Source organism: Montipora capricornis, chromosome 1 (assembly GCF_036669925.1).
Source record: "Montipora capricornis isolate CH-2021 chromosome 1, ASM3666992v2, whole genome shotgun sequence".
NCBI lineage: Eukaryota > Metazoa > Cnidaria > Anthozoa > Scleractinia > Acroporidae > Montipora > Montipora capricornis.
Genome location: NC_090883.1, coordinates 5867502 through 5890471, shown reverse-complemented (window position 1 = coordinate 5890471; position 22970 = coordinate 5867502). Strand labels below are relative to the sequence as shown.

Below are 22970 nucleotides of genomic sequence, written 5' to 3'. Positions count from 1 at the left end.
TCGGATTTAATTGCTCTAAAAGAAAAATCTAAGCGTTGTCTCAAATTCCACACATTTCAACTTAAAGACGTCAAACGACAAAACTGAATATCAATTCGTAACTAGGTACAAAGTTTCGATTTTTTCGACAACCATGGTATACCCTTTGACCATCATCTCTTCCCCTTCCGAGCAAGGTCTCAATATTTTGCGAAATTTGACAAGGTCAGAGACTCAAAGACATAGACAAGGCGCCAACAGGAGCGCTTGTTGAGGTCCCAATCTGTAAGTAATGGTGGATAAAATATGAACGGGAGACCGTTTAGGGGCATTGAAAAGCCCGAGGCCCTGGCGAGCCGTTTCAATAAGGCCCATCAAGGTCGGACGCCAACATTTTATCCTACTTGTGAAATGAAACAATAGATTGTGAGATTGTGACTGTTACGTTAATCACGTGGGCGTGGAGTTGTCCCATAGGAGGTTTGAAATGTTAAGCATCGAATTTAGCCATTCATTTGCATAGAGCTTTTGTAGTAGAAACATAGTTGGTAGGTTTCGCTCTCCCGGCAGAGAGTAAAGAAGAAGAGGCCAGTGTAGTGTCGGAGCCACTCCAAAGGCAGCACCATACAACACTAAATGGCGTACAAAAGTCTTCCAGCAATGGCATTAGCGACGGCAAAATAAATGTGCGATGTCTGAACTTGTTGGAGTGGCCGGTCTCAAATGCGAAGATGTTCAAGATGTGACGGTTTCGGTAGAGCACATGTCGCCAAATACACTAAACGTTTGGTTGAGCAAACTGGTTTGTGAAGTGTCCAAGCAAAATGGAGAGCGTTATCCGCCCAATTTGCTTTATTTGTTAGTTTGTGCGATCAACTGTCATTTGCGTGAGACTGGAGGAGAGGATGCATTAAACTTTATTAACAAAGCACACAAGAGGAAGGTAAACTGTTACTTAATGGTTGTGATTGAAATATCAAACTTATGATTGATTGATAAACTTTGTACTATTTTACAGCCTCGTGTTTGTCAAAGTTAAGCATACTAATTAGGCGAGTTACAGATCTTTATAAAAGGTAATCCCATTCATAACTCAACTAATTAAGCATTCATCAACCCCAGCCTTTTCCCTGCTACCTATTCAATCCCTGCCTGTGCTTTCATTCAGCTGCATTTTATCGGGACTTACACACCTATACATGTGACCTGAATAGTGCGTTCCTGCTGCGTGTCATTCTTGTGAATTATTAATCAATTCTACAAAGTCTACCCAAGGAAGGCGATTTCACGGTATCGCTTGTCGTGTATGATTTATCCTGGTCACATCAAATCTTCACACCATTTTCCGACAGACAGCCACAGCTCAACCCCATTTAGACATCGACGTTCCATGACGTTTCTTCTTTAGTTACATGTTGTGCGGCACAACAGCAGCTTCTGCAAATGAAAAGGAAACACACTAATAATATCGACCCCGCCAGGATTCGAACCTGGAATCCCCTGATTCGTAGTCAGATGCCTTATCCATTGGGCCACGGGGCCTCCAACTGTCGGTGCAACCTGCCCACAGACTTTTTTGAGCAACAAGATCCCACTTTAAATTCATGGCGAAAATTTTCAATGGTGATTGACGTGAGAACTCTCTGCCTTCCTTCGGTGACTTCCTTCGGTGACGATTTTCAATGGAAAACGCGCGAGAAAGCAGGTTTAGCCGGCAAATATTAATTGGGGCAAACACAACTACCATTCAACACTCAGGCCTGGATCATCAGCCTTAAACAGGATTTCTCCCCATCGCAAGGTCCAATAACAACATACACTACCGGCTCGCTTTGAAGTAAACCATTTTGGGCAGCTTTTTAACTTTGTCGCCATTTCTTCTTTTCTTGGGTAAGAGTTCATCAGTTGGTGGTTCCAACCGAATAAAGTTGAGGGCGTACTCTGAATCAATTCTGTAAGGTTGCCTTTCCTATTGTTGAACGATTTTCCATATTTTATTTCACTGAGCTAAGCCAACGAAGTCAGATTATGTCAGCGATGAATATTTCGTTTGACGGAAAGGTGATTCATGACGACCTTTTTCTTTGTGCGAAAGTGGCCTCGTGGCCTAATGGAGAAGGCGTCTGACTTCGGATCAGAAGATTCCAGGTTCGAGTCCTGGCGGGGTCGTGTGCTTGACTTTTGAATCCATTTTGCACCACAAAGGCAGTGGCCCATCCTTTTACCTCAAAAGAACAATCTGCCTTCCATTGGGGATTTCCTTCAAAGGTCTTCGTCTTGCTCATCTTTTAAAGGAGAATTTCCTTAACTTCAATGACCAACTAAGCATCGGATTTAAATGCTCTAAAAGAAAAATCTAAGCGTTGTCTCAAATTCCACACATTTCAACTTAAAGACGTCAAACGACAAAACTGAATATCAATTCGTAACTAGGTACAAAGTTTCGATTTTTTTCGACAACCATGGTATACCCTTTGACCATCATCTCTTCCCCTTCCGAGCAAGGTCTCAATATTTTGCGAAATTTGACAAGGTCAGAGACTCAAAGACATAGACAAGGCGCCAACAGGAGCGCTTGTTGAGGTCCCAATCTGTAAGTAATGGTGGATAAAATATGAACGGGAGACCGTTTAGGGGCATTGAAAAGCCCGAGGCCCTGGCGAGCCGTTTCAATAAGGCCCATCAAGGTCGGACGCCAACATTTTATCCTACTTGTGAAATGAAACAATAGATTGTGAGATTGTGACTGTTACGTTAATCACGTGGGCGTGGAGTTGTCCCATAGGAGGTTTGAAATGTTAAGCATCGAATTTAGCCATTCATTTGCATAGAGCTTTTGTAGTAGAAACATAGTTGGTAGGTTTCGCTCTCCCGGCAGAGAGTAAAGAAGAAGAGGCCAGTGTAGTGTCGGAGCCACTCCAAAGGCAGCACCATACAACACTAAATGGCGTACAAAAGTCTTCCAGCAATGGCATTAGCGACGGCAAAATAAATGTGCGATGTCTGAACTTGTTGGAGTGGCCGGTCTCAAATGCGAAGATGTTCAAGATGTGACGGTTTCGGTAGAGCACATGTCGCCAAATACACTAAACGTTTGGTTGAGCAAACTGGTTTGTGAAGTGTCCAAGCAAAATGGAGAGCGTTATCCGCCCAATTTGCTTTATTTGTTAGTTTGTGCGATCAACTGTCATTTGCGTGAGACTGGAGGAGAGGATGCATTAAACTTTATTAACAAAGCACACAAGAGGAAGGTAAACTGTTACTTAATGGTTGTGATTGAAATATCAAACTTATGATTGATTGATAAACTTTGTACTATTTTACAGCCTCGTGTTTGTCAAAGTTAAGCATACTAATTAGGCGAGTTACAGATCTTTATAAAAGGTAATCCCATTCATAACTCAACTAATTAAGCATTCATCAACCCCAGCCTTTTCCCTGCTACCTATTCAATCCCTGCCTGTGCTTTCATTCAGCTGCATTTTATCGGGACTTACACACCTATACATGTGACCTGAATAGTGCGTTCCTGCTGCGTGTCATTCTTGTGAATTATTAATCAATTCTACAAAGTCTACCCAAGGAAGGCGATTTCACGGTATCGCTTGTCGTGTATGATTTATCCTGGTCACATCAAATCTTCACACCATTTTCCGACAGACAGCCACAGCTCAACCCCATTTAGACATCGACGTTCCATGACGTTTCTTCTTTAGTTACATGTTGTGCGGCACAACAGCAGCTTCTGCAAATGAAAAGGAAACACACTAATAATATCGACCCCGCCAGGATTCGAACCTGGAATCCCCTGATTCGTAGTCAGATGCCTTATCCATTGGGCCACGGGGCCTCCAACTGTCGGTGCAACCTGCCCACAGACTTTTTTGAGCAACAAGATCCCACTTTAAATTCATGGCGAAAATTTTCAATGGTGATTGACGTGAGAACTCTCTGCCTTCCTTCGGTGACTTCCTTCGGTGACGATTTTCAATGGAAAACGCGCGAGAAAGCAGGTTTAGCCGGCAAATATTAATTGGGGCAAACACAACTACCATTCAACACTCAGGCCTGGATCATCAGCCTTAAACAGGATTTCTCCCCATCGCAAGGTCCAATAACAACATACACTACCGGCTCGCTTTGAAGTAAACCATTTTGGGCAGCTTTTTAACTTTGTCGCCATTTCTTCTTTTCTTGGGTAAGAGTTCATCAGTTGGTGGTTCCAACCGAATAAAGTTGAGGGCGTACTCTGAATCAATTCTGTAAGGTTGCCTTTCCTATTGTTGAACGATTTTCCATATTTTATTTCACTGAGCTAAGCCAACGAAGTCAGGTTATGTCAGCGATGAATATTTCGTTTGACGGAAAGGTGATTCATGACGACCTTTTTCTTTGTGCGAAAGTGGCCTCGTGGCCTAATGGAGAAGGCGTCTGACTTCGGATCAGAAGATTCCAGGTTCGAGTCCTGGCGGGGTCGTGTGCTTGACTTTTGAATCCATTTTGCACCACAAAGGCAGTGGCCCATCCTTTTACCTCAAAAGAACAATCTGCCTTCCATTGGGGATTTCCTTCAAAGGTCTTCGTCTTGCTCATCTTTTAAAGGAGAATTTCCTTAACTTCAATGACCAACTAAGCATCGGATTTAAATGCTCTAAAAGAAAAATCTAAGCGTTGTCTCAAATTCCACACATTTCAACTTAAAGACGTCAAACGACAAAACTGAATATCAATTCGTAACTAGGTACAAAGTTTCGATTTTTTTCGACAACCATGGTATACCCTTTGACCATCATCTCTTCCCCTTCCGAGCAAGGTCTCAATATTTTGCGAAATTTGACAAGGTCAGAGACTCAAAGACATAGACAAGGCGCCAACAGGAGCGCTTGTTGAGGTCCCAATCTGTAAGTAATGGTGGATAAAATATGAACGGGAGACCGTTTAGGGGCATTGAAAAGCCCGAGGCCCTGGCGAGCCGTTTCAATAAGGCCCATCAAGGTCGGACGCCAACATTTTATCCTACTTGTGAAATGAAACAATAGATTGTGAGATTGTGACTGTTACGTTAATCACGTGGGCGTGGAGTTGTCCCATAGGAGGTTTGAAATGTTAAGCATCGAATTTAGCCATTCATTTGCATAGAGCTTTTGTAGTAGAAACATAGTTGGTAGGTTTCGCTCTCCCGGCAGAGAGTAAAGAAGAAGAGGCCAGTGTAGTGTCGGAGCCACTCCAAAGGCAGCACCATACAACACTAAATGGCGTACAAAAGTCTTCCAGCAATGGCATTAGCGACGGCAAAATAAATGTGCGATGTCTGAACTTATTGGAGTGGCCGGTCTCAAATGCGAAGATGTTCAAGATGTGACGGTTTCGGTAGAGCACATGTCGCCAAATACACTAAACGTTTGGTTGAGCAAACTGGTTTGTGAAGTGTCCAAGCAAAATGGAGAGCGTTATCCGCCCAATTTGCTTTATTTGTTAGTTTGTGCGATCAACTGTCATTTGCGTGAGACTGGAGGAGAGGATGCATTAAACTTTATTAACAAAGCACACAAGAGGAAGGTAAACTGTTACTTAATGGTTGTGATTGAAATATCAAACTTATGATTGATTGATAAACTTTGTACTATTTTACAGCCTCGTGTTTGTCAAAGTTAAGCATACTAATTAGGCGAGTTACAGATCTTTATAAAAGGTAATCCCATTCATAACTCAACTAATTAAGCATTCATCAACCCCAGCCTTTTCCCTGCTACCTATTCAATCCCTGCCTGTGCTTTCATTCAGCTGCATTTTATCGGGACTTACACACCTATACATGTGACCTGAATAGTGCGTTCCTGCTGCGTGTGAATTATTAATCAATTCTACAAAGTCTACCCAAGGAAGGCGATTTCACGGTATCGCTTGTCGTGTATGATTTATCCTGGTCACATCAAATCTTCACACCATTTTCCGACAGACAGCCACAGCTCAACCCCATTTAGACATCGACGTTCCATGACGTTTCTTCTTTAGTTACATGTTGTGCGGCACAACAGCAGCTTCTGCAAATGAAAAGGAAACACACTAATAATATCGACCCCGCCAGGATTCGAACCTGGAATCCCCTGATTCGTAGTCAGATGCCTTATCCATTGGGCCACGGGGCCTCCAACTGTCGGTGCAACCTGCCCACAGACTTTTTTGAGCAACAAGATCCCACTTTAAATTCATGGCGAAAATTTTCAATGGTGATTGACGTGAGAACTCTCTGCCTTCCTTCGGTGACTTCCTTCGGTGACGATTTTCAATGGAAAACGCGCGAGAAAGCAGGTTTAGCCGGCAAATATTAATTGGGGCAAACACAACTACCATTCAACACTCAGGCCTGGATCATCAGCCTTAAACAGGATTTCTCCCCATCGCAAGGTCCAATAACAACATACACTACCGGCTCGCTTTGAAGTAAACCATTTTGGGCAGCTTTTTAACTTTGTCGCCATTTCTTCTTTTCTTGGGTAAGAGTTCATCAGTTGGTGGTTCCAACCGAATAAAGTTGAGGGCGTACTCTGAATCAATTCTGTAAGGTTGCCTTTCCTATTGTTGAACGATTTTCCATATTTTATTTCACTGAGCTAAGCCAACGAAGTCAGATTATGTCAGCGATGAATATTTCGTTTGACGGAAAGGTGATTCATGACGACCTTTTTCTTTGTGCGAAAGTGGCCTCGTGGCCTAATGGAGAAGGCGTCTGACTTCGGATCAGAAGATTCCAGGTTCGAGTCCTGGCGGGGTCGTGTGCTTGACTTTTGAATCCATTTTGCACCACAAAGGCAGTGGCCCATCCTTTTACCTCAAAAGAACAATCTGCCTTCCATTGGGGATTTCCTTCAAAGGTCTTCGTCTTGCTCATCTTTTAAAGGAGAATTTCCTTAACTTCAATGACCAACTAAGCATCGGATTTAATTGCTCTAAAAGAAAAATCTAAGCGTTGTCTCAAATTCCACACATTTCAACTTAAAGACGTCAAACGACAAAACTGAATATCAATTCGTAACTAGGTACAAAGTTTCGATTTTTTTCGACAACCATGGTATACCCTTTGACCATCATCTCTTCCCCTTCCGAGCAAGGTCTCAATATTTTGCGAAATTTGACAAGGTCAGAGACTCAAAGACATAGACAAGGCGCCAACAGGAGCGCTTGTTGAGGTCCCAATCTGTAAGTAATGGTGGATAAAATATGAACGGGAGACCGTTTAGGGGCATTGAAAACCCCGAGGCCCTGGCGAGCCGTTTCAATAAGGCCCATCAAGGTCGGACGCCAACATTTTATCCTACTTGTGAAATGAAACAATAGATTGTGAGATTGTGACTGTTACGTTAATCACGTGGGCGTGGAGTTGTCCCATAGGAGGTTTGAAATGTTAAGCATCGAATTTAGCCATTCATTTGCATAGAGCTTTTGTAGTAGAAACATAGTTGGTAGGTTTCGCTCTCCCGGCAGAGAGTAAAGAAGAAGAGGCCAGTGTAGTGTCGGAGCCACTCCAGAAGCAGCACCATACAACAGTAAATGGGGTACAAAAGTCTTCCAGCAATGGCATTAGCGACGGCAAAATAAATGTGCGATGTCTGAACTTGTTGGAGTGGCCGGTCTCAAATGCGAAGATGTTCAAGATGTGACGGTTTCGGTAGAGCACATGTCGCCAAATACACTAAACGTTTGGTTGAGCAAACTGGTTTGTGAAGTGTCCAAGCAAAATGGAGAGCGTTATCCGCCCAATTTGCTTTATTTGTTAGTTTGTGCGATCAACTGTCATTTGCGTGAGACTGGAGGAGAGGATGCATTAAACTTTATTAACAAAGCACACAAGAGGAAGGTAAACTGTTACTTAATGGTTGTGATTGAAATATCAAACTTATGATTGATTGATAAACTTTGTACTATTTTACAGCCTCGTGTTTGTCAAAGTTAAGCATACTAATTAGGCGAGTTACAGATCTTTATAAAAGGTAATCCCATTCATAACTCAACTAATTAAGCATTCATCAACCCCAGCCTTTTCCCTGCTACCTATTCAATCCCTGCCTGTGCTTTCATTCAGCTGCATTTTATCGGGACTTACACACCTATACATGTGACCTGAATAGTGCGTTCCTGCTGCGTGTCATTCTTGTGAATTATTAATCAATTCTACAAAGTCTACCCAAGGAAGGCGATTTCACGGTATCGCTTGTCGTGTATGATTTATCCTGGTCACATCAAATCTTCACACCATTTTCCGACAGACAGCCACAGCTCAACCCCATTTAGACATCGACGTTCCATGACGTTTCTTCTTTAGTTACATGCTGTGCGGCACAACAGCAGCTTCTGCAAATGAAAAGGAAACACACTAATAATATCGACCCCGCCAGGATTCGAACCTGGAATCCCCTGATTCGTAGTCAGATGCCTTATCCATTGGGCCACGGGGCCTCCAACTGTCGGTGCAACCTGCCCAGAGACTTTTTTGGGCAACAAGATCCCACTTTAAATTCATGGCGAAAATTTTCAATGGTGATTGACGTGAGAACTCTCTGCCTTCCTTCGGTGACTTCCTTCGGTGACGATTTTCAATGGAAAACGCGCGAGAAAGCAGGTTTAGCCGGCAAATATTAATTGGGGCAAACACAACTACCATTCAACACTCAGGCCTGGATCATCAGCCTTAAACAGGATTTCTCCCCATCGCAAGGTCCAATAACAACATACACTACCGGCTCGCTTTGAAGTAAACCATTTTGGGCAGCTTTTTAACTTTGTCGCCATTTCTTCTTTTCTTGGGTAAGAGTTCATCAGTTGGTGGTTCCAACCGAATAAAGTTGAGGGCGTACTCTGAATCAATTCTGTAAGGTTGCCTTTCCTATTGTTGAACGATTTTCCATATTTTATTTCACTGAGCTAAGCCAACGAAGTCAGATTATGTCAGCGATGAATATTTCGTTTGACGGAAAGGTGATTCATGACGACCTTTTTCTTTGTGCGAAAGTGGCCTCGTGGCCTAATGGAGAAGGCGTCTGACTTCGGATCAGAAGATTCCAGGTTCGAGTCCTGGCGGGGTCGTGTGCTTGACTTTTGAATCCATTTTGCACCACAAAGGCAGTGGCCCATCCTTTTACCTCAAAAGAACAATCTGCCTTCCATTGGGGATTTCCTTCAAAGGTCTTCGTCTTGCTCATCTTTTAAAGGAGAATTTCCTTAACTTCAATGACCAACTAAGCATCGGATTTAATTGCTCTAAAAGAAAAATCTAAGCGTTGTCTCAAATTCCACACATTTCAACTTAAAGACGTCAAACGACAAAACTGAATATCAATTCGTAACTAGGTACAAAGTTTCGATTTTTTTCGACAACCATGGTATACCCTTTGACCATCATCTCTTCCCCTTCCGAGCAAGGTCTCAATATTTTGCGAAATTTGACAAGGTCAGAGACTCAAAGACATAGACAAGGCGCCAACAGGAGCGCTTGTTGAGGTCCCAATCTGTAAGTAATGGTGGATAAAATATGAACGGGAGACCGTTTAGGGGCATTGAAAACCCCGAGGCCCTGGCGAGCCGTTTCAATAAGGCCCATCAAGGTCGGACGCCAACATTTTATCCTACTTGTGAAATGAAACAATAGATTGTGAGATTGTGACTGTTACGTTAATCACGTGGGCGTGGAGTTGTCCCATAGGAGGTTTGAAATGTTAAGCATCGAATTTAGCCATTCATTTGCATAGAGCTTTTGTAGTAGAAACATAGTTGGTAGGTTTCGCTCTCCCGGCAGAGAGTAAAGAAGAAGAGGCCAGTGTAGTGTCGGAGCCACTCCAAAGGCAGCACCATACAACACTAAATGGCGTACAAAAGTCTTCCAGCAATGGCATTAGCGACGGCAAAATAAATGTGCGATGTCTGAACTTGTTGGAGTGGCCGGTCTCAAATGCGAAGATGTTCAAGATGTGACGGTTTCGGTAGAGCACATGTCGCCAAATACACTAAACGTTTGGTTGAGCAAACTGGTTTGTGAAGTGTCCAAGCAAAATGGAGAGCGTTATCCGCCCAATTTGCTTTATTTGTTAGTTTGTGCGATCAACTGTCATTTGCGTGAGACTGGAGGAGAGGATGCATTAAACTTTATTAACAAAGCACACAAGAGGAAGGTAAACTGTTACTTAATGGTTGTGATTGAAATATCAAACTTATGATTGATTGATAAACTTTGTACTATTTTACAGCCTCGTGTTTGTCAAAGTTAAGCATACTAATTAGGCGAGTTACAGATCTTTATAAAAGGTAATCCCATTCATAACTCAACTAATTAAGCATTCATCAACCCCAGCCTTTTCCCTGCTACCTATTCAATCCCTGCCTGTGCTTTCATTCAGCTGCATTTTATCGGGACTTACACACCTATACATGTGACCTGAATAGTGCGTTCCTGCTGCGTGTCATTCTTGTGAATTATTAATCAATTCTACAAAGTCTACCCAAGGAAGGCGATTTCACGGTATCGCTTGTCGTGTATGATTTATCCTGGTCACATCAAATCTTCACACCATTTTCCGACAGACAGCCACAGCTCAACCCCATTTAGACATCGACGTTCCATGACGTTTCTTCTTTAGTTACATGCTGTGCGGCACAACAGCAGCTTCTGCAAATGAAAAGGAAACACACTAATAATATCGACCCCGCCAGGATTCGAACCTGGAATCCCCTGATTCGTAGTCAGATGCCTTATCCATTGGGCCACGGGGCCTCCAACTGTCGGTGCAACCTGCCCACAGACTTTTTTGGGCAACAAGATCCCACTTTAAATTCATGGCGAAAATTTTCAATGGTGATTGACGTGAGAACTCTCTGCCTTCCTTCGGTGACTTCCTTCGGTGACGATTTTCAATGGAAAACGCGCGAGAAAGCAGGTTTAGCCGGCAAATATTAATTGGGGCAAACACAACTACCATTCAACACTCAGGCCTGGATCATCAGCCTTAAACAGGATTTCTCCCCATCGCAAGGTCCAATAACAACATACACTACCGGCTCGCTTTGAAGTAAACCATTTTGGGCAGCTTTTTAACTTTGTCGCCATTTCTTCTTTTCTTGGGTAAGAGTTCATCAGTTGGTGGTTCCAACCGAATAAAGTTGAGGGCGTACTCTGAATCAAGTCCGTTAAGGTTTCGTTTTTTTTGTTTTGATGCGGCGTCGTTCGCAATTTACGGATACGCCATAACGCTGTTATTACCTGAATACTTGAGTACGATACGTTAATTACCAGAAAGTGGTACAAGATGATTGATCCCAAAATATACAACGTCTTTTAAAAGCCTCGTCGATGACCAAGCCGCTGGAGTCGAACGCCCCTTTACGTGACTAATCCTTTATTTTTGCTAGTTTATAATTATGCTCTTCTGGGTTTATGTTGTGTATAATATAACAGACAATTAAGATAACATTGACATAGCGAGGATCGATAAAAAAGTTGTTTGGGTAACAAACCGTAACATGTTTGAAATAGTGCCAACACTTTTATCTGAATGATGAAATGATATACGAAATGGATCTTATATTAACTGTGGACATGAAATCAATTGAAGCTATGAACGTCACGTGAAATAGCCAAATTTTAAGTTTTGTGGAGAACGTCGGAGATAAATTTTCATTTTGTTCCCTAAGTTAAGCGCTACTCATAACGGTTTTATTCTTGATGGACTGCCACATCTTTGTCTTATTAAAAAGCTTGGAATAGTCGCGACGTGATTGCAATAACACGAGTTTATGTTTTCGCACACCGTTCGCCATACAGACTAGGTGACGTCATAACAAAATTTTTGCCTCCCAAAAATTTTTTACCCATGATGCTCCGCTGGCGCGCTTCGCGCGCGTAAGATCCGCCATATATTTGTTTTACGCTTCAAATCCTTGAAAGCATTGACAATGCATATGGCTCATCTACAAAAGGTAAGCCCAAATTTTGAGCAAGTAATGTGTGTTAAGTTAAAGCACAAGCATAGACCTCCTTAGTAAGACCTATCTTAGAACAAGATGTACCAAGTAAATTATAAACTAGCTCGAAGAAGTACAGCGACATGCTGCGCGTTTTGCTACTAAAACATAATCAAGACAGGAATTGCCAACATTGGAGCATACAAGGAAAGTGAACAGACTAACTTTAATGTACAAGACACTACACGGACAAGCAGCAATCAATATGTCACCGTATGTGAAACATAAAACTGTAACGAAAACGAAAACTAGAAACTTTGATCCAATGAAGTTTATTCCGCTACAAACATCATGTGACGAGTATAAACACAGTTTCTGGCCTAGAACAATTAATGACTGGAACAGTTTACCACCAAATAATATAAATATGACCTCAATAAGTACATGTAATTTTAAAGTAGCTGTAAATAATTATCTCTGCTTAAGTTTTAGTTTTACCAATTATTATTTATTTCATTTATATTATACCGCAGGCTATTTATTACCTTAGTTGCACATATCTGTTTACTCATTTTATCTTTGCACCTTGCACTGGATTGTGCTAGATGTCCTTATGGGATTTTGCAAATTAATTATGTAGATATACATGCTTGATTGCCTGCAAAGGTTACAATTTGGCATTCTATAAATGTTTTAATACCTTCAAGTCAAGGAAGGAATCTTTATTGCATACAACGATATTTCAACTAATTATAGAGATTATACAAGTATGTAATACAAAATTAGGCAAACTGAGGATAGAAATAGACTTCTCTACAATGTAGGTGCACAGTGGCCAAAGGAGCTGAGGCTTTCGAGTTGGGGCTAGGATATAAGCTTAATTAAAATGTTGTCTTCCTTGCGATAGCCCTGGGAAAAAATGAATGAATCTTTAACACGAATTTCCACAGTATAATAAATACATCTTATTGGATGGTTTAACATATAATATGCGCAGATATTTTGCAAGTTGCATAGTATTTTTCCAAGCCCCACAGGTGTGAGAAAAATATGAGCAATGAGCAAAATGCCCGCGAGTATTATATGTTAAACCATCAAAAAAGAGATTTATTATTCCATCACAAAAAAGGTGGTTTTTTTGGTGCAATTTTATTTGATAAGAGTGTTTTGAAAAAAATGCATCATCTGTCTTTCAGGGCGCGTGCAAACGATGTAAACAGCACAAAAATCCAGCCAAAGATACTTTACTTGATTGGATAAACAAAATGATGAGTGACAAGCTGTGACAAAGCTAAATTTTCAGGCTTTGCATCTTGTTGAAAACAAATTCTTTCATTGATATACTCCCTTTCTGTCAGTATTTCCTCTGTTCTAAACCAGTCAAACCGGGACACTACAGTGTATTACCGTCTCACATTTTGCGCATTCTCTTGACCGAATATGGTAAAATGGCGTAATGGTGGAATAATAATAGCGTTTTAAATGTACCGTAAACGCCCATGTATAAGCCCCACATTTTTTCACAAAATGGAAGCCATAAATCAAGGGTGCGGCTTATCCATGGATACATCTGTGTTTGCAGTTTTAAAAAACCTATTAATATTCATACAACTTCTTAAGATCTCAGTAAAGAAACATAAAAGAAACTGGGAGCATGTTGCTGTTGTACATTGACTTTTTAATGAGTGGTGCCTCCTAAAGGAGCCGTTTGTCTTCCAGTGTTTATCGGCGAATCTTGCTCTCCAAGAGTTCTTTCAAGCGATTAATTTTCGCTTTACTCGAACAAGTAAACACCAACCTACAAGGAATCTCCATTCCTCCGCACAGCTGTTTGCAGTAACGTCTTCGGCCAGTCAAATCCACGCATATCTTTCCGCAACGTGGGATAAAATACCACAAAATTCGCGAGTACTCGCAAGGTAAATGGCCGACTGTATCGTTGTCCTTGACCACCTTCTCGGCAAATTTGTCGACTGCATTATCAAGCTCCTGTTCTGCATTAATTTTTTCGCCTATTGCGGGTACATCTTTATAGACGTGGTCATGATACCCAGGCATCACATCCGTGTTCAAAAAATTCATGCAACGTAGGCCCTGGCCGAGACTCCTCCCCACACTTAAAGCTTGGCTACTAAGCACTCATTCGTTTTGTTTCAATATCGAAGGAATTTCAACTTTATGGTGAAACCTTGATTGTTTGTTGTTGTTGGTTCATAGCAATAGAATGTTACTGGTACTTAAACTTTATTGTATTACATTTTTTTCCAAAATCTGCGCTTCTAAATTCGGGGTGCGGCTTATCTACGGATGCGGCTTATACATGGACGTTTATGGTATATCTAAAGGTTATGCAAATAATTAATTCACACAACGAATCTCTGACACACAGTACGTTGTGTTTATTTCTTGCTCAAGAATGAATGAAAATGAGAAAATCAAGGTCAATGGCAAAGAAATACCAATAGAATTATTCCTTGGTCGAGACTACAAGTTTTCACTAATGACTATGGGAATGTCTGCAGCAACTTCAGCTCATGCTTGCCTTTTGTGTAAGGTAAAGATCACAAGCTATTCAGGTGGGACATGTTGAAGGATCCGATCTGTCATACTACAAGGAAGAGCTCCAGAGGACTTTTCAAGAAATCAAAGAGTTGAGTACCTCTTCAAGATTTTTTTCGGTATGAAAAGATCGTTGTTCACTATTGAGCTTGCCCACATCATTCTTGATGAATTGCAGTTAATGTTTTATGCTACGAATAACTGACAGATTGACTGAACATTACCGAAGTAGTGGAGAAGGATGGTACTTACCCATTCTCACCTCAAACACCCTAGGACGCCCTCCATTGACGAGAAAAATTGTCTGGCGTTAGACAGAGTAAAAGCTATTACCGGCAACTCACCGTAAGTGTCACTCTCAGGAGTCAATGGGTTAAGGAAGATTTTAATAAGACTTAGAGTGAGGACTGTAAGTGGTGCAAACTATCAATGACCTTGGCATCACTTTTTCTATTTGGGAAAAAAAATGCTGATGGGAAAGGTAGTGGAACTAATGACTGGGGTAGCCTTGTACATGTAAGTTGTTGGCTCTGAAAATTTAATCAAGCAAAACTTGAAGGGCTTGATGTCCTTTGCCAAGGGAAAAAAAGAAAGAGTGATAAAACTTTGGAAAGATTTTTATGCCTTGTACAATTTATGTAATCAACTCTGATTCAAATGCTGATGACTTTTATTAATTTTTATGTTTTACAGAAATCTAAAGACATTGTCAATTGCTAAATGCTCAATAATTGGTAGTGCAAGAGTAGGCTATGATAAGAAGAAAGTTACTCCATACATGCATGGACTTGTATATCATGTTCCAGTGTTGATGAAAAATCACAAGAATTTCAGACAGTTCACTGGTCAAGGCATTGAAAGAAATGATGATGCTCAAACAATATTCAATGTATTTTCAAAAGTCAAATAAATGGGATTCTGCTCAGGATGTTCTGCACCTGGAACATAGACAAGGGTCCCTCAAGCACTGTGAGCGAGAAAAAGTAATGTACAACAAAAGAAATGCAGCTTATTGGGAAGATGGGATCACCGAGACACACAAAAGCGGATGAAAGCATGTTTACGAGAACAGGAAACTAACTACAATCAAACTGAAGTACAAAAACAAGTTGGTTGAAGATGCATACAGCAAAATGAATGTGAAGCAGTTAAGACAGGAAATCAAATCTAAAGGTACATGTATTAAGGCACCAGTATTTGCAAGGATGAAAAACTAAAAGTCTATGAATAATTGTTTGAAATTTTGAATCAAAATCAGTGGCTATGGCCAGCAACAGTACAAGACATGAATGTACACAAAGATGTTTCCAAATGGTCTTGAAAGCCCAAGTGTTACTAATATTATTTTTTTAAAAATACATCCACACTTTTGAGTTTAATTGAGGAGCATGTTTCAATCTTTCAAGTATCATCATCAGCCATAGTGAGTGTAACATTAAAATTTTTACAAGATAATATATATATTAAGTGTGAAACTTGATTTTCACAAAACAGTGCTCAATTCATAGACCATTTTACGGATACGGCGGCCATTTTGAAAATGCATACTAATTTGCCCCCTTGGAATCCCATAATAGCTATTTTAAACAATGGATTTCAAAATGACTGCCATATCTGTAAAATGGTCTATAGAAGTAGAGTGAAGTATATGTATATTGAATGAAAAAAACAAGTTCATACCTACAAGCCTGTTTCGTGGTCGCCCACTCATTAGGGGATTTAATGAGAATAAACTTTACCATCGCTTATATACAATTTAATTTGTCTAATTTATGCAGCGCGGAATTGACGGTTTAGTTGTTGCATAGGAGGGCTTTGTTTCTGTGGCGGCAAGAAGACACTAGTTCATTACGTTTGTTTAGTGTTGATAGTTTGGGTCTGCAGAGGATTTGAAATTTTTCTTTGAGGCAGAGGTTAAGATGTAACCTCTGCTTCAAAGAAAAAATTTTAATCTCACATGACAAACAAAAGAAAACTCATAAGCGAAACAATATGAAGTTTGCAAAAGCATTTAACTCAGCCAGGTTTGTATAAAGAATAAAAAACAATCGTTACCAACCAGCATTTTCAGGCAACACGAGTGACGACACTTGCACGCAAACACGAGATATTACGCCATGTTACTAGGCCATTGAATGATCGCGTTTTACTTGAAGAAACAGAAATGCCTTTTAGAGCTTTCTGCCTTTGGAAAATGAAAATTTCGATGTCTATTCATACTTGTGCTTGTGAGTATCTTCAACATTTAGAGTTGGACAAATCCTTTTTTATTTCAACTGGAATTGCTTACATTCATTTTGAAGTCTTTTGTCCACTGCGTTCGTTATGCCCAAGACAACATTATTATGTTAATTTTGAATAAATTATTTAGCTGGAACTTGGCTCTGAATCTTTGACCCGTGTATAAGTCGAGGGCAATTTTTGGAGCTTCTTTTGAGGCCGTAAAAGGTCGACTTATACGCAGGTAAATATGGTATATATATAAACTATCAATACAATGATTCTTTGTAGATTAAATGTTGGTTACAAGTAGGTAAAATTCAAACTAAGCAACAATATTAAATAAAACACAACTGACATGATGGTAAAAGTTTAAAAGTGTAATGCTAAACTGACATGATCAACTTGTTTGTTGAGTTTGGGTCTCAACCACTTAATAGACCACCTTCATAAATGGCAACCACTTTTACATTCTTTTGTATATTTATGTTAATTAGACCTACTGCCCTCGTATTAAAACAAATATTCTTTTGAAATTTACTCGTCGTAGTGAGGTTAGTAGGGCTTATTAGCATTGAAACAAAAGAATATTTTATTTGGCCGCCATTATGAAAGGGGTCTATAGGGAAGCTCTCCTTTATTTCGAGTTGATAGAAAGAGGTAGCATTATCAATAACTATTTTGAAGCAAAAAACATCTCAATAATTATGGCCCGGGCTACTCGTTCAGAAATTTGGTCTCCTGCGCTCGCAATGAGGTGCCCCAGGCGACCCGGAGACCGTTAGGCAGCATCCTTGAGTATTGATAGTTAAAACTATGAAACTCTCTTCCGGATTCTTTTAGAACGTCTGACTTTCCTGATTTCAAGCACAAGATTCTACAGTATGACTCTTTTTCATAGTTACCGTATTTACCCGTGTATAAGTCAACCTTTCATGGCCTCAAAAGAAGCTCCAAAAATCGCCCTCGACTTATACACTGGTCAAAGATTTTGAGCCAAGTTCCAGCTAAGTAATTTGTTCAAAATTAACATCATAATGTTGTCTTGAGCATAACGAACGCAGTGGACAAAAGCCGACAAAAGACTTCAAAATGAATGACTAAAGACTTCAAAATGAATGTAAGCAATTCCAGTTGAAATGAAAAAGGATTTGTCCAAATCTAAATGTTGAAGATACACATGTACTCACAAGCACAAATATGAAATACCGTAAACGTCCATGTATAAGCCGCACTTTTTTTCACAAAATTGAAGCCATAAATCAAGGGTGCGGCTTATCCATGGATACATCTGTGTTTGGAGTTTTAAAAAACCTAATTAATATTCATACAATTTCTTAAGATCTCAGTAAAGAAACATAAAAGAAACTGAGAGCATGTTGCTGTTGTTCATTGACTTTTTAATGAGTGGTGGCTCCTAAAGGAGCCGTTTGTGTCTTCGAGTGTTTATCGGCGAATCTTGCTCTCCAAGAGTTCTTTCAAGCGATTAATTTTCGCTTTACTCGAACAAGTAAACACCAACCTACAAGGAATCTCCATTCCTCCGCACAGCTGTTTGCAGTGACGTCTTCGGCCAGTCACTTCCAAGCCTATCTTTCCGCCATGTGCGATAAAATAGCACAAAATTCGCGAGTACTCACGAGGTAAATGGTCGATTGTTTCGTTGTCCTTGACCACCTTCTCGGCAAATTTGTCGACTGCATTATCAAGCTCCTGTTCTGCATGAATTTTTTTGCCTATTGCGGGTACATCTTTATAGACGTGGTCACAATACCCAGGGCCTGGCCCAGACTCCTCCCCACATTTAAAGCTTGGCTACTAAGCACTTGTTCGTTTTGTTTCAATATCGAAGGAATTTCAAGTTTATGGTGAAACTTTGATTGTTTGTCCTTGTTGGGTTTATAGCAATAGAACGTTACTGGAACTTCAAACTTTATTTTATTACATTTTTTTCCAAAATCTGCGCTTCTAAATTCGGGGTGCGGCTTATCTACGGATGCGGCTTATACATGGAAGTTTACGGTAGACACTGGAAATTTTCGTTTTCCAAAGGTGCCAAAGGCGGAAAGCTCTGAAAGGCATTTCTGTTTCTTCAATGAAACTCAATCGTTCAACAGCTTAGTAACCTGGCGCAATACCTTGTGTTTGCGTGCAAGCAGTGTCACTCATGTTGCGTGAAAATGCTGGTTGGTAATTATTGTTTTTTATTCTTTATACAAACCTGGCTGATTTAAATGCTTTTGCAAACTTTGTATTGTTTGGTTTATGAGTTTTGTGTTGTTTGCCGTGTGAAAAATTATAAGTCAAGGGCCAATTAAACCTTGCACATTTTTGCATCGTTCGCAAGTTATTTTCAAAGATTGACTCCTGCTTCTGTGATGTTGTGCCTATCCTCTAAAGCCCTTTATCGTTGAACAATGAAACAGGTTAGTTTAAGGTTTACATGTTCGATTTTCTGAGAACTTTTTCGAAACTCAAGGACAAAATGCCCGCATATACAACAACTGCTGAACCACAAAACTATTAAAAGCGCTTGATGCCCTGATTTTTTTGTGTATCCACATTTCCAGAAATTGAAGAATACAAGATTACTGTAGTGTCGCAGTAACATTGAACAAAGAAATTAAGAAATTGCTTTTTTTGCCATCAAAAATGGTGGGTCGACTTCTACACGGGATCGACTTATACACGGGTAAATACGGTAAATTTTGGATTGTTATGATTTTACATTTTAGCAGTATTTAGAATCATACTTGTAACTCGAAGATACTACATGTAGCTTATCTTTAGCTACTCTAAATTTGAGGTTAAATAAAGCATATGTATGTATATATAGACATTGTACATACAGATTATCTTGAAAGAATTATAATGTTGCAATCACTGTGGCTGATGATGAAGTTTGAAACGTTGAAACATGTTGCTTAGACTCAAAAGTGTGGTTCTATGTTAAAACTATTGCAAAGATGTTTCTTTTTAAAAAAAATCCTACCATGATGTTAATAACAACATGTTGACCTCCCTAACTATTTTGCACAATCTAGCCCTCATGCAATTGTGTTTGATTTATTGTTTTATCTACTTATCCTAAAATTTGTGTTATAATTGGTTGTTTTATCTTGGGGTACTTGAAAAACAAATTACCTTGGGAAATGTCATTGCAGATGTTTTTGTCCTTTGAGATGTATCCATTGAGATTCACTGTGGTAGATATACCTTGGGAAAATTAATGTTGGGCGCACGCTATTGAACTGGTTACCATGGTAAATAGCCCTTTGAGCGTGGTAGAAAGGCTACGTGTAACCACAGCTATAGTCAAGTAATTCTCATCAATAATAAGAATACTAATCTTTCGCCTACATGTATTAATTTTACTTGTTTATTTGGTCACAAAAATAATAATATTGTCATACAATGGTTTGATCACAGAGTAGATTTATTGAACCCCTAAAATAATAAAATGTTGCAATGTTGCAAATAAAATCTAAACATTTTGTCATAGATTTACATCTATCATAAAAATTTGTCGTCTGTCCTAAGGAAAAGTAAATGTTTTTGGAGTCACATGCCATTCTGTTGACATATACAAATGTACACACTGTACACTGTATCACAAATTTTCAATTGGAAAGTTTGTAGCCAATTGGACCTGACTACAAGATGACATGTAACTCTTCTTTGAATACACTGTAGGTGAGAACTGTTCACCCTTAGCCATTGATAATGAATTCTGGTAATATACATGTACATGATGTCCACCAAAGATGTTCTGTGAAAAAATAACTCTTGTTGTCTCCTTAGATTTCTCTTTATAGGTGGGCAAAATGCCCCAAAAGACCTCATTTTCTGCCATTTTGACTGAAAAAACGAGCACTTGAAAGCCTGGGAACTAACTAGCTAGTGACATCCCAGTATCTTATTCACACTCACTGACCTTTATTCTCATGTGCCAGGAAGGTGTGTGTCTGGTGGATTTTCTGCATTTCCAGATGTGTAGAAAGGTATACAGTGTCACTCGAAAGCTAAGCGAACAATGCTGATGCAGAATTAACATGCTTAATATGCAAATATGCATTTTACGTCTAAAGTTGCATATCGTATAGTTGTATACACATTTGTGGCCTGTTGTTTACATAAATAGACAAAAGAAAAAATTGCAAGACTGCAACCTTGCAAGCAATGCTTTACGAAAAAGCCACAGTGCATGCTTTCAACAACTTTAACTGAAGCTTAAGTCTGACTTTGCTTTTTTCCCCGTATTCCATGAATTTCAAGTGCGTTTTTTAAGCCTCTGTCAGAAAAGAGTTTAAATTCGCATCTACATACTTTAATATGAAATGCCGACATGAATGCTTTTAAACAACAAATTAACTGATCTAAGTCTTTTCCTCAAGTTTCCCGGATCCAAAATCTAACTCTATATCAATAAACAGTTAAATAAAATTAATAAGTTGTAAAATGGGCGGTCCAAATCTGTGAAGGGGGACCAAATCTGCTAGTGGACTTAGTCCCCTGGGGTCCAAATTGGCTAGTACAGCGGCCATTTAGACAATTCACTTCTAATGTATGTCAGGTCAGTCGCAAACAGAAACATTATAGCAACAAATGAATTGGCATTCCCTGAAAATGTGGATCAAATTTTTGCCTTAAATGAAATAGATGTACAAGCGTTTTAAATTCAGTGAAGTGTACGAACAAGGTGAGTGGTAAGAGATGCACTGGCCTTGGACTCCAAAGTATTAAAAATTGTTTGTACCCATATTTACATGTACCTGTGCATAAGTTGACCTTTTATGGCCGCAAAAGAAGTTCCAAAAATCCCCCTTAACTTATACATGGGTCAAAGATTTAGAGCCAAGTTGAAGCTAAATAATTTATTCAAAATTAACATAATATTGTTGTCTTGGGGGTAACGAACGCAGTGGACTTACAAATGAATGACAAAAGACTTCAAAATGAAGCAATTCCAGTTGAAATGAAAAGGATTTGGCCAACTCTTAATGTTGAAGATACTCACTAGCACAAATATGAAATTCGTTTATCAAAGGCGGAAAGCTCAAAAAGGCATTTCTCTTTCTTCAAATAAAACATGATCGCTCAACTGCTTAGTAACCTGGCGCATGTTTGCGTGCAAGCATCGTCACTCGCGTTGCCTGGAAATGCTGGTTGGTAATGATTGTTTTTTATTCTTTATACAAACCTGGCTGATTTAAATGCTTTTGCAAACTTCGCAGTGTTTGGTTTATCAGATTTTTGTTTTGTTTGTCATGTGAGATATCATACCAATTAAACCTTGCATATTTTGCATCGTTTTTAAAGTCATTTTCAAAGATTGACTCCTGCTTCTCTGATGTTTGCTTATCCTCTAAAGCCCATTATCCTTGAATAAGGAAACAGGTTAGTTTGAGGTTTGTGTTTGATTTTCTGAGAACTTTCTTGAAACTCAAGGACAAAATGCCTGCGTATACCATGACTGCTGAACCACAAAAGTATTAAGCACTTGAGGCCCTGAAATTGAAGAATACAAGATAAGTATCCCATGAACATTTAACAAAGAAATTAAGAAATTGCTATTATGTCATCAGGCGCGGTGGCCTCATGGTTAGTGCGCTCGACTCTGGATCAAGTCGTCCAGGTTCAGGTCCTGGCCGGGGACATTGTGTTATGTTCTTGGGCAAGACACTTTACTCTCACAGTGCGTAAATGGGTACTGGCAAAGTTAATGCTGGGGGCTAGCTCTGCGATGGACTAGCAATCCCATCCAGGGATTAATACTCCTAGTTGCTCAATGCTACAGAAACCAGAGATAAGTGCCTGCCTTCTTGGCTCGTAGCAGACTTTACCTTTACCTACCTTTTTGCCATAAAAATTGGGGGTCCACTTATACACATGGTCGACTTATACACGGGTAAGTACGGTATTTTTCATGTGTCAGTGAGTTCTTCACGCTATACCTTTCTTCGATCATAACTATCCAAGGCGAAAAGGCGTAGAGAGAAGTGGATTAAGTTTGTTCAGCAAAAAAGAGCAAAATGGGAGCCAACTGAGAACAGCTTTATGTACATGTATTCACCACGAGACACTTCACTAAGGAGGATATCAAGTGTTACATAATCCTGGGTTCATCCCAAAACAAACAAGCCAATAGTTCCAATAGTTCACATTGACTTTCAGACATTTTGTCAGCCAGAGTTGTGAAGTTTCACTTTGAATCGCATGAAGGTCTGTCTTTGTGTGTTGTGGAGATACCAGGTTGACGT

At 39.8% G+C, this 22970-nt stretch overlaps 1 long non-coding RNA gene and 9 other non-coding genes across 12 annotated transcripts in view; 5 read left to right on the top strand and 5 right to left on the bottom strand.

Annotated features, from left to right (window-relative positions):
* Nucleotides 1-1448: 1448 nt before the first annotated feature.
* Trnar-acg (transfer RNA arginine (anticodon ACG)) lies at nt 1449-1521 on the bottom strand. Its single transcript has one exon. It is a non-coding gene; the product is annotated as a tRNA-Arg (tRNA).
* A 554-nt stretch (nt 1522-2075) lies between these two features.
* On the top strand, nt 2076-2148 carry Trnar-ucg (transfer RNA arginine (anticodon UCG)). Its single transcript has one exon. It is a non-coding gene; the product is annotated as a tRNA-Arg (tRNA).
* A 1608-nt stretch (nt 2149-3756) lies between these two features.
* Nucleotides 3757-3829, bottom strand: Trnar-acg (transfer RNA arginine (anticodon ACG)). Its single transcript has one exon. It is a non-coding gene; the product is annotated as a tRNA-Arg (tRNA).
* A 554-nt stretch (nt 3830-4383) lies between these two features.
* Trnar-ucg (transfer RNA arginine (anticodon UCG)) lies at nt 4384-4456 on the top strand. The gene has a single exon. It is a non-coding gene; the product is annotated as a tRNA-Arg (tRNA).
* Nucleotides 4457-6055: 1599 nt separating this feature from the next.
* On the bottom strand, nt 6056-6128 carry Trnar-acg (transfer RNA arginine (anticodon ACG)). The gene has a single exon. It is a non-coding gene; the product is annotated as a tRNA-Arg (tRNA).
* Nucleotides 6129-6682: 554 nt separating this feature from the next.
* Nucleotides 6683-6755, top strand: Trnar-ucg (transfer RNA arginine (anticodon UCG)). The gene has a single exon. It is a non-coding gene; the product is annotated as a tRNA-Arg (tRNA).
* Nucleotides 6756-8363: 1608 nt separating this feature from the next.
* Trnar-acg (transfer RNA arginine (anticodon ACG)) lies at nt 8364-8436 on the bottom strand. Its single transcript has one exon. It is a non-coding gene; the product is annotated as a tRNA-Arg (tRNA).
* Nucleotides 8437-8990: 554 nt separating this feature from the next.
* On the top strand, nt 8991-9063 carry Trnar-ucg (transfer RNA arginine (anticodon UCG)). Its single transcript has one exon. It is a non-coding gene; the product is annotated as a tRNA-Arg (tRNA).
* A 1608-nt stretch (nt 9064-10671) lies between these two features.
* Nucleotides 10672-10744, bottom strand: Trnar-acg (transfer RNA arginine (anticodon ACG)). The gene has a single exon. It is a non-coding gene; the product is annotated as a tRNA-Arg (tRNA).
* A 1119-nt stretch (nt 10745-11863) lies between these two features.
* Nucleotides 11864-22970, top strand: part of LOC138051099 (uncharacterized) — a 79672-nt gene continuing 68565 nt past the window's right edge. The window contains exons 1-3 of one of the 3 annotated variants that reach the window (XR_011132727.1): nt 11864-11946; nt 14486-14609; nt 15184-15663. This is a non-coding gene — a long non-coding RNA (uncharacterized lncRNA). Of the gene's footprint in view, nt 11947-14346; nt 14610-15183; nt 15664-22970 lie in introns of all 3 variants that reach the window. The other 2 variants (XR_011132728.1, XR_011132726.1) reach the window with 2 other exon arrangements.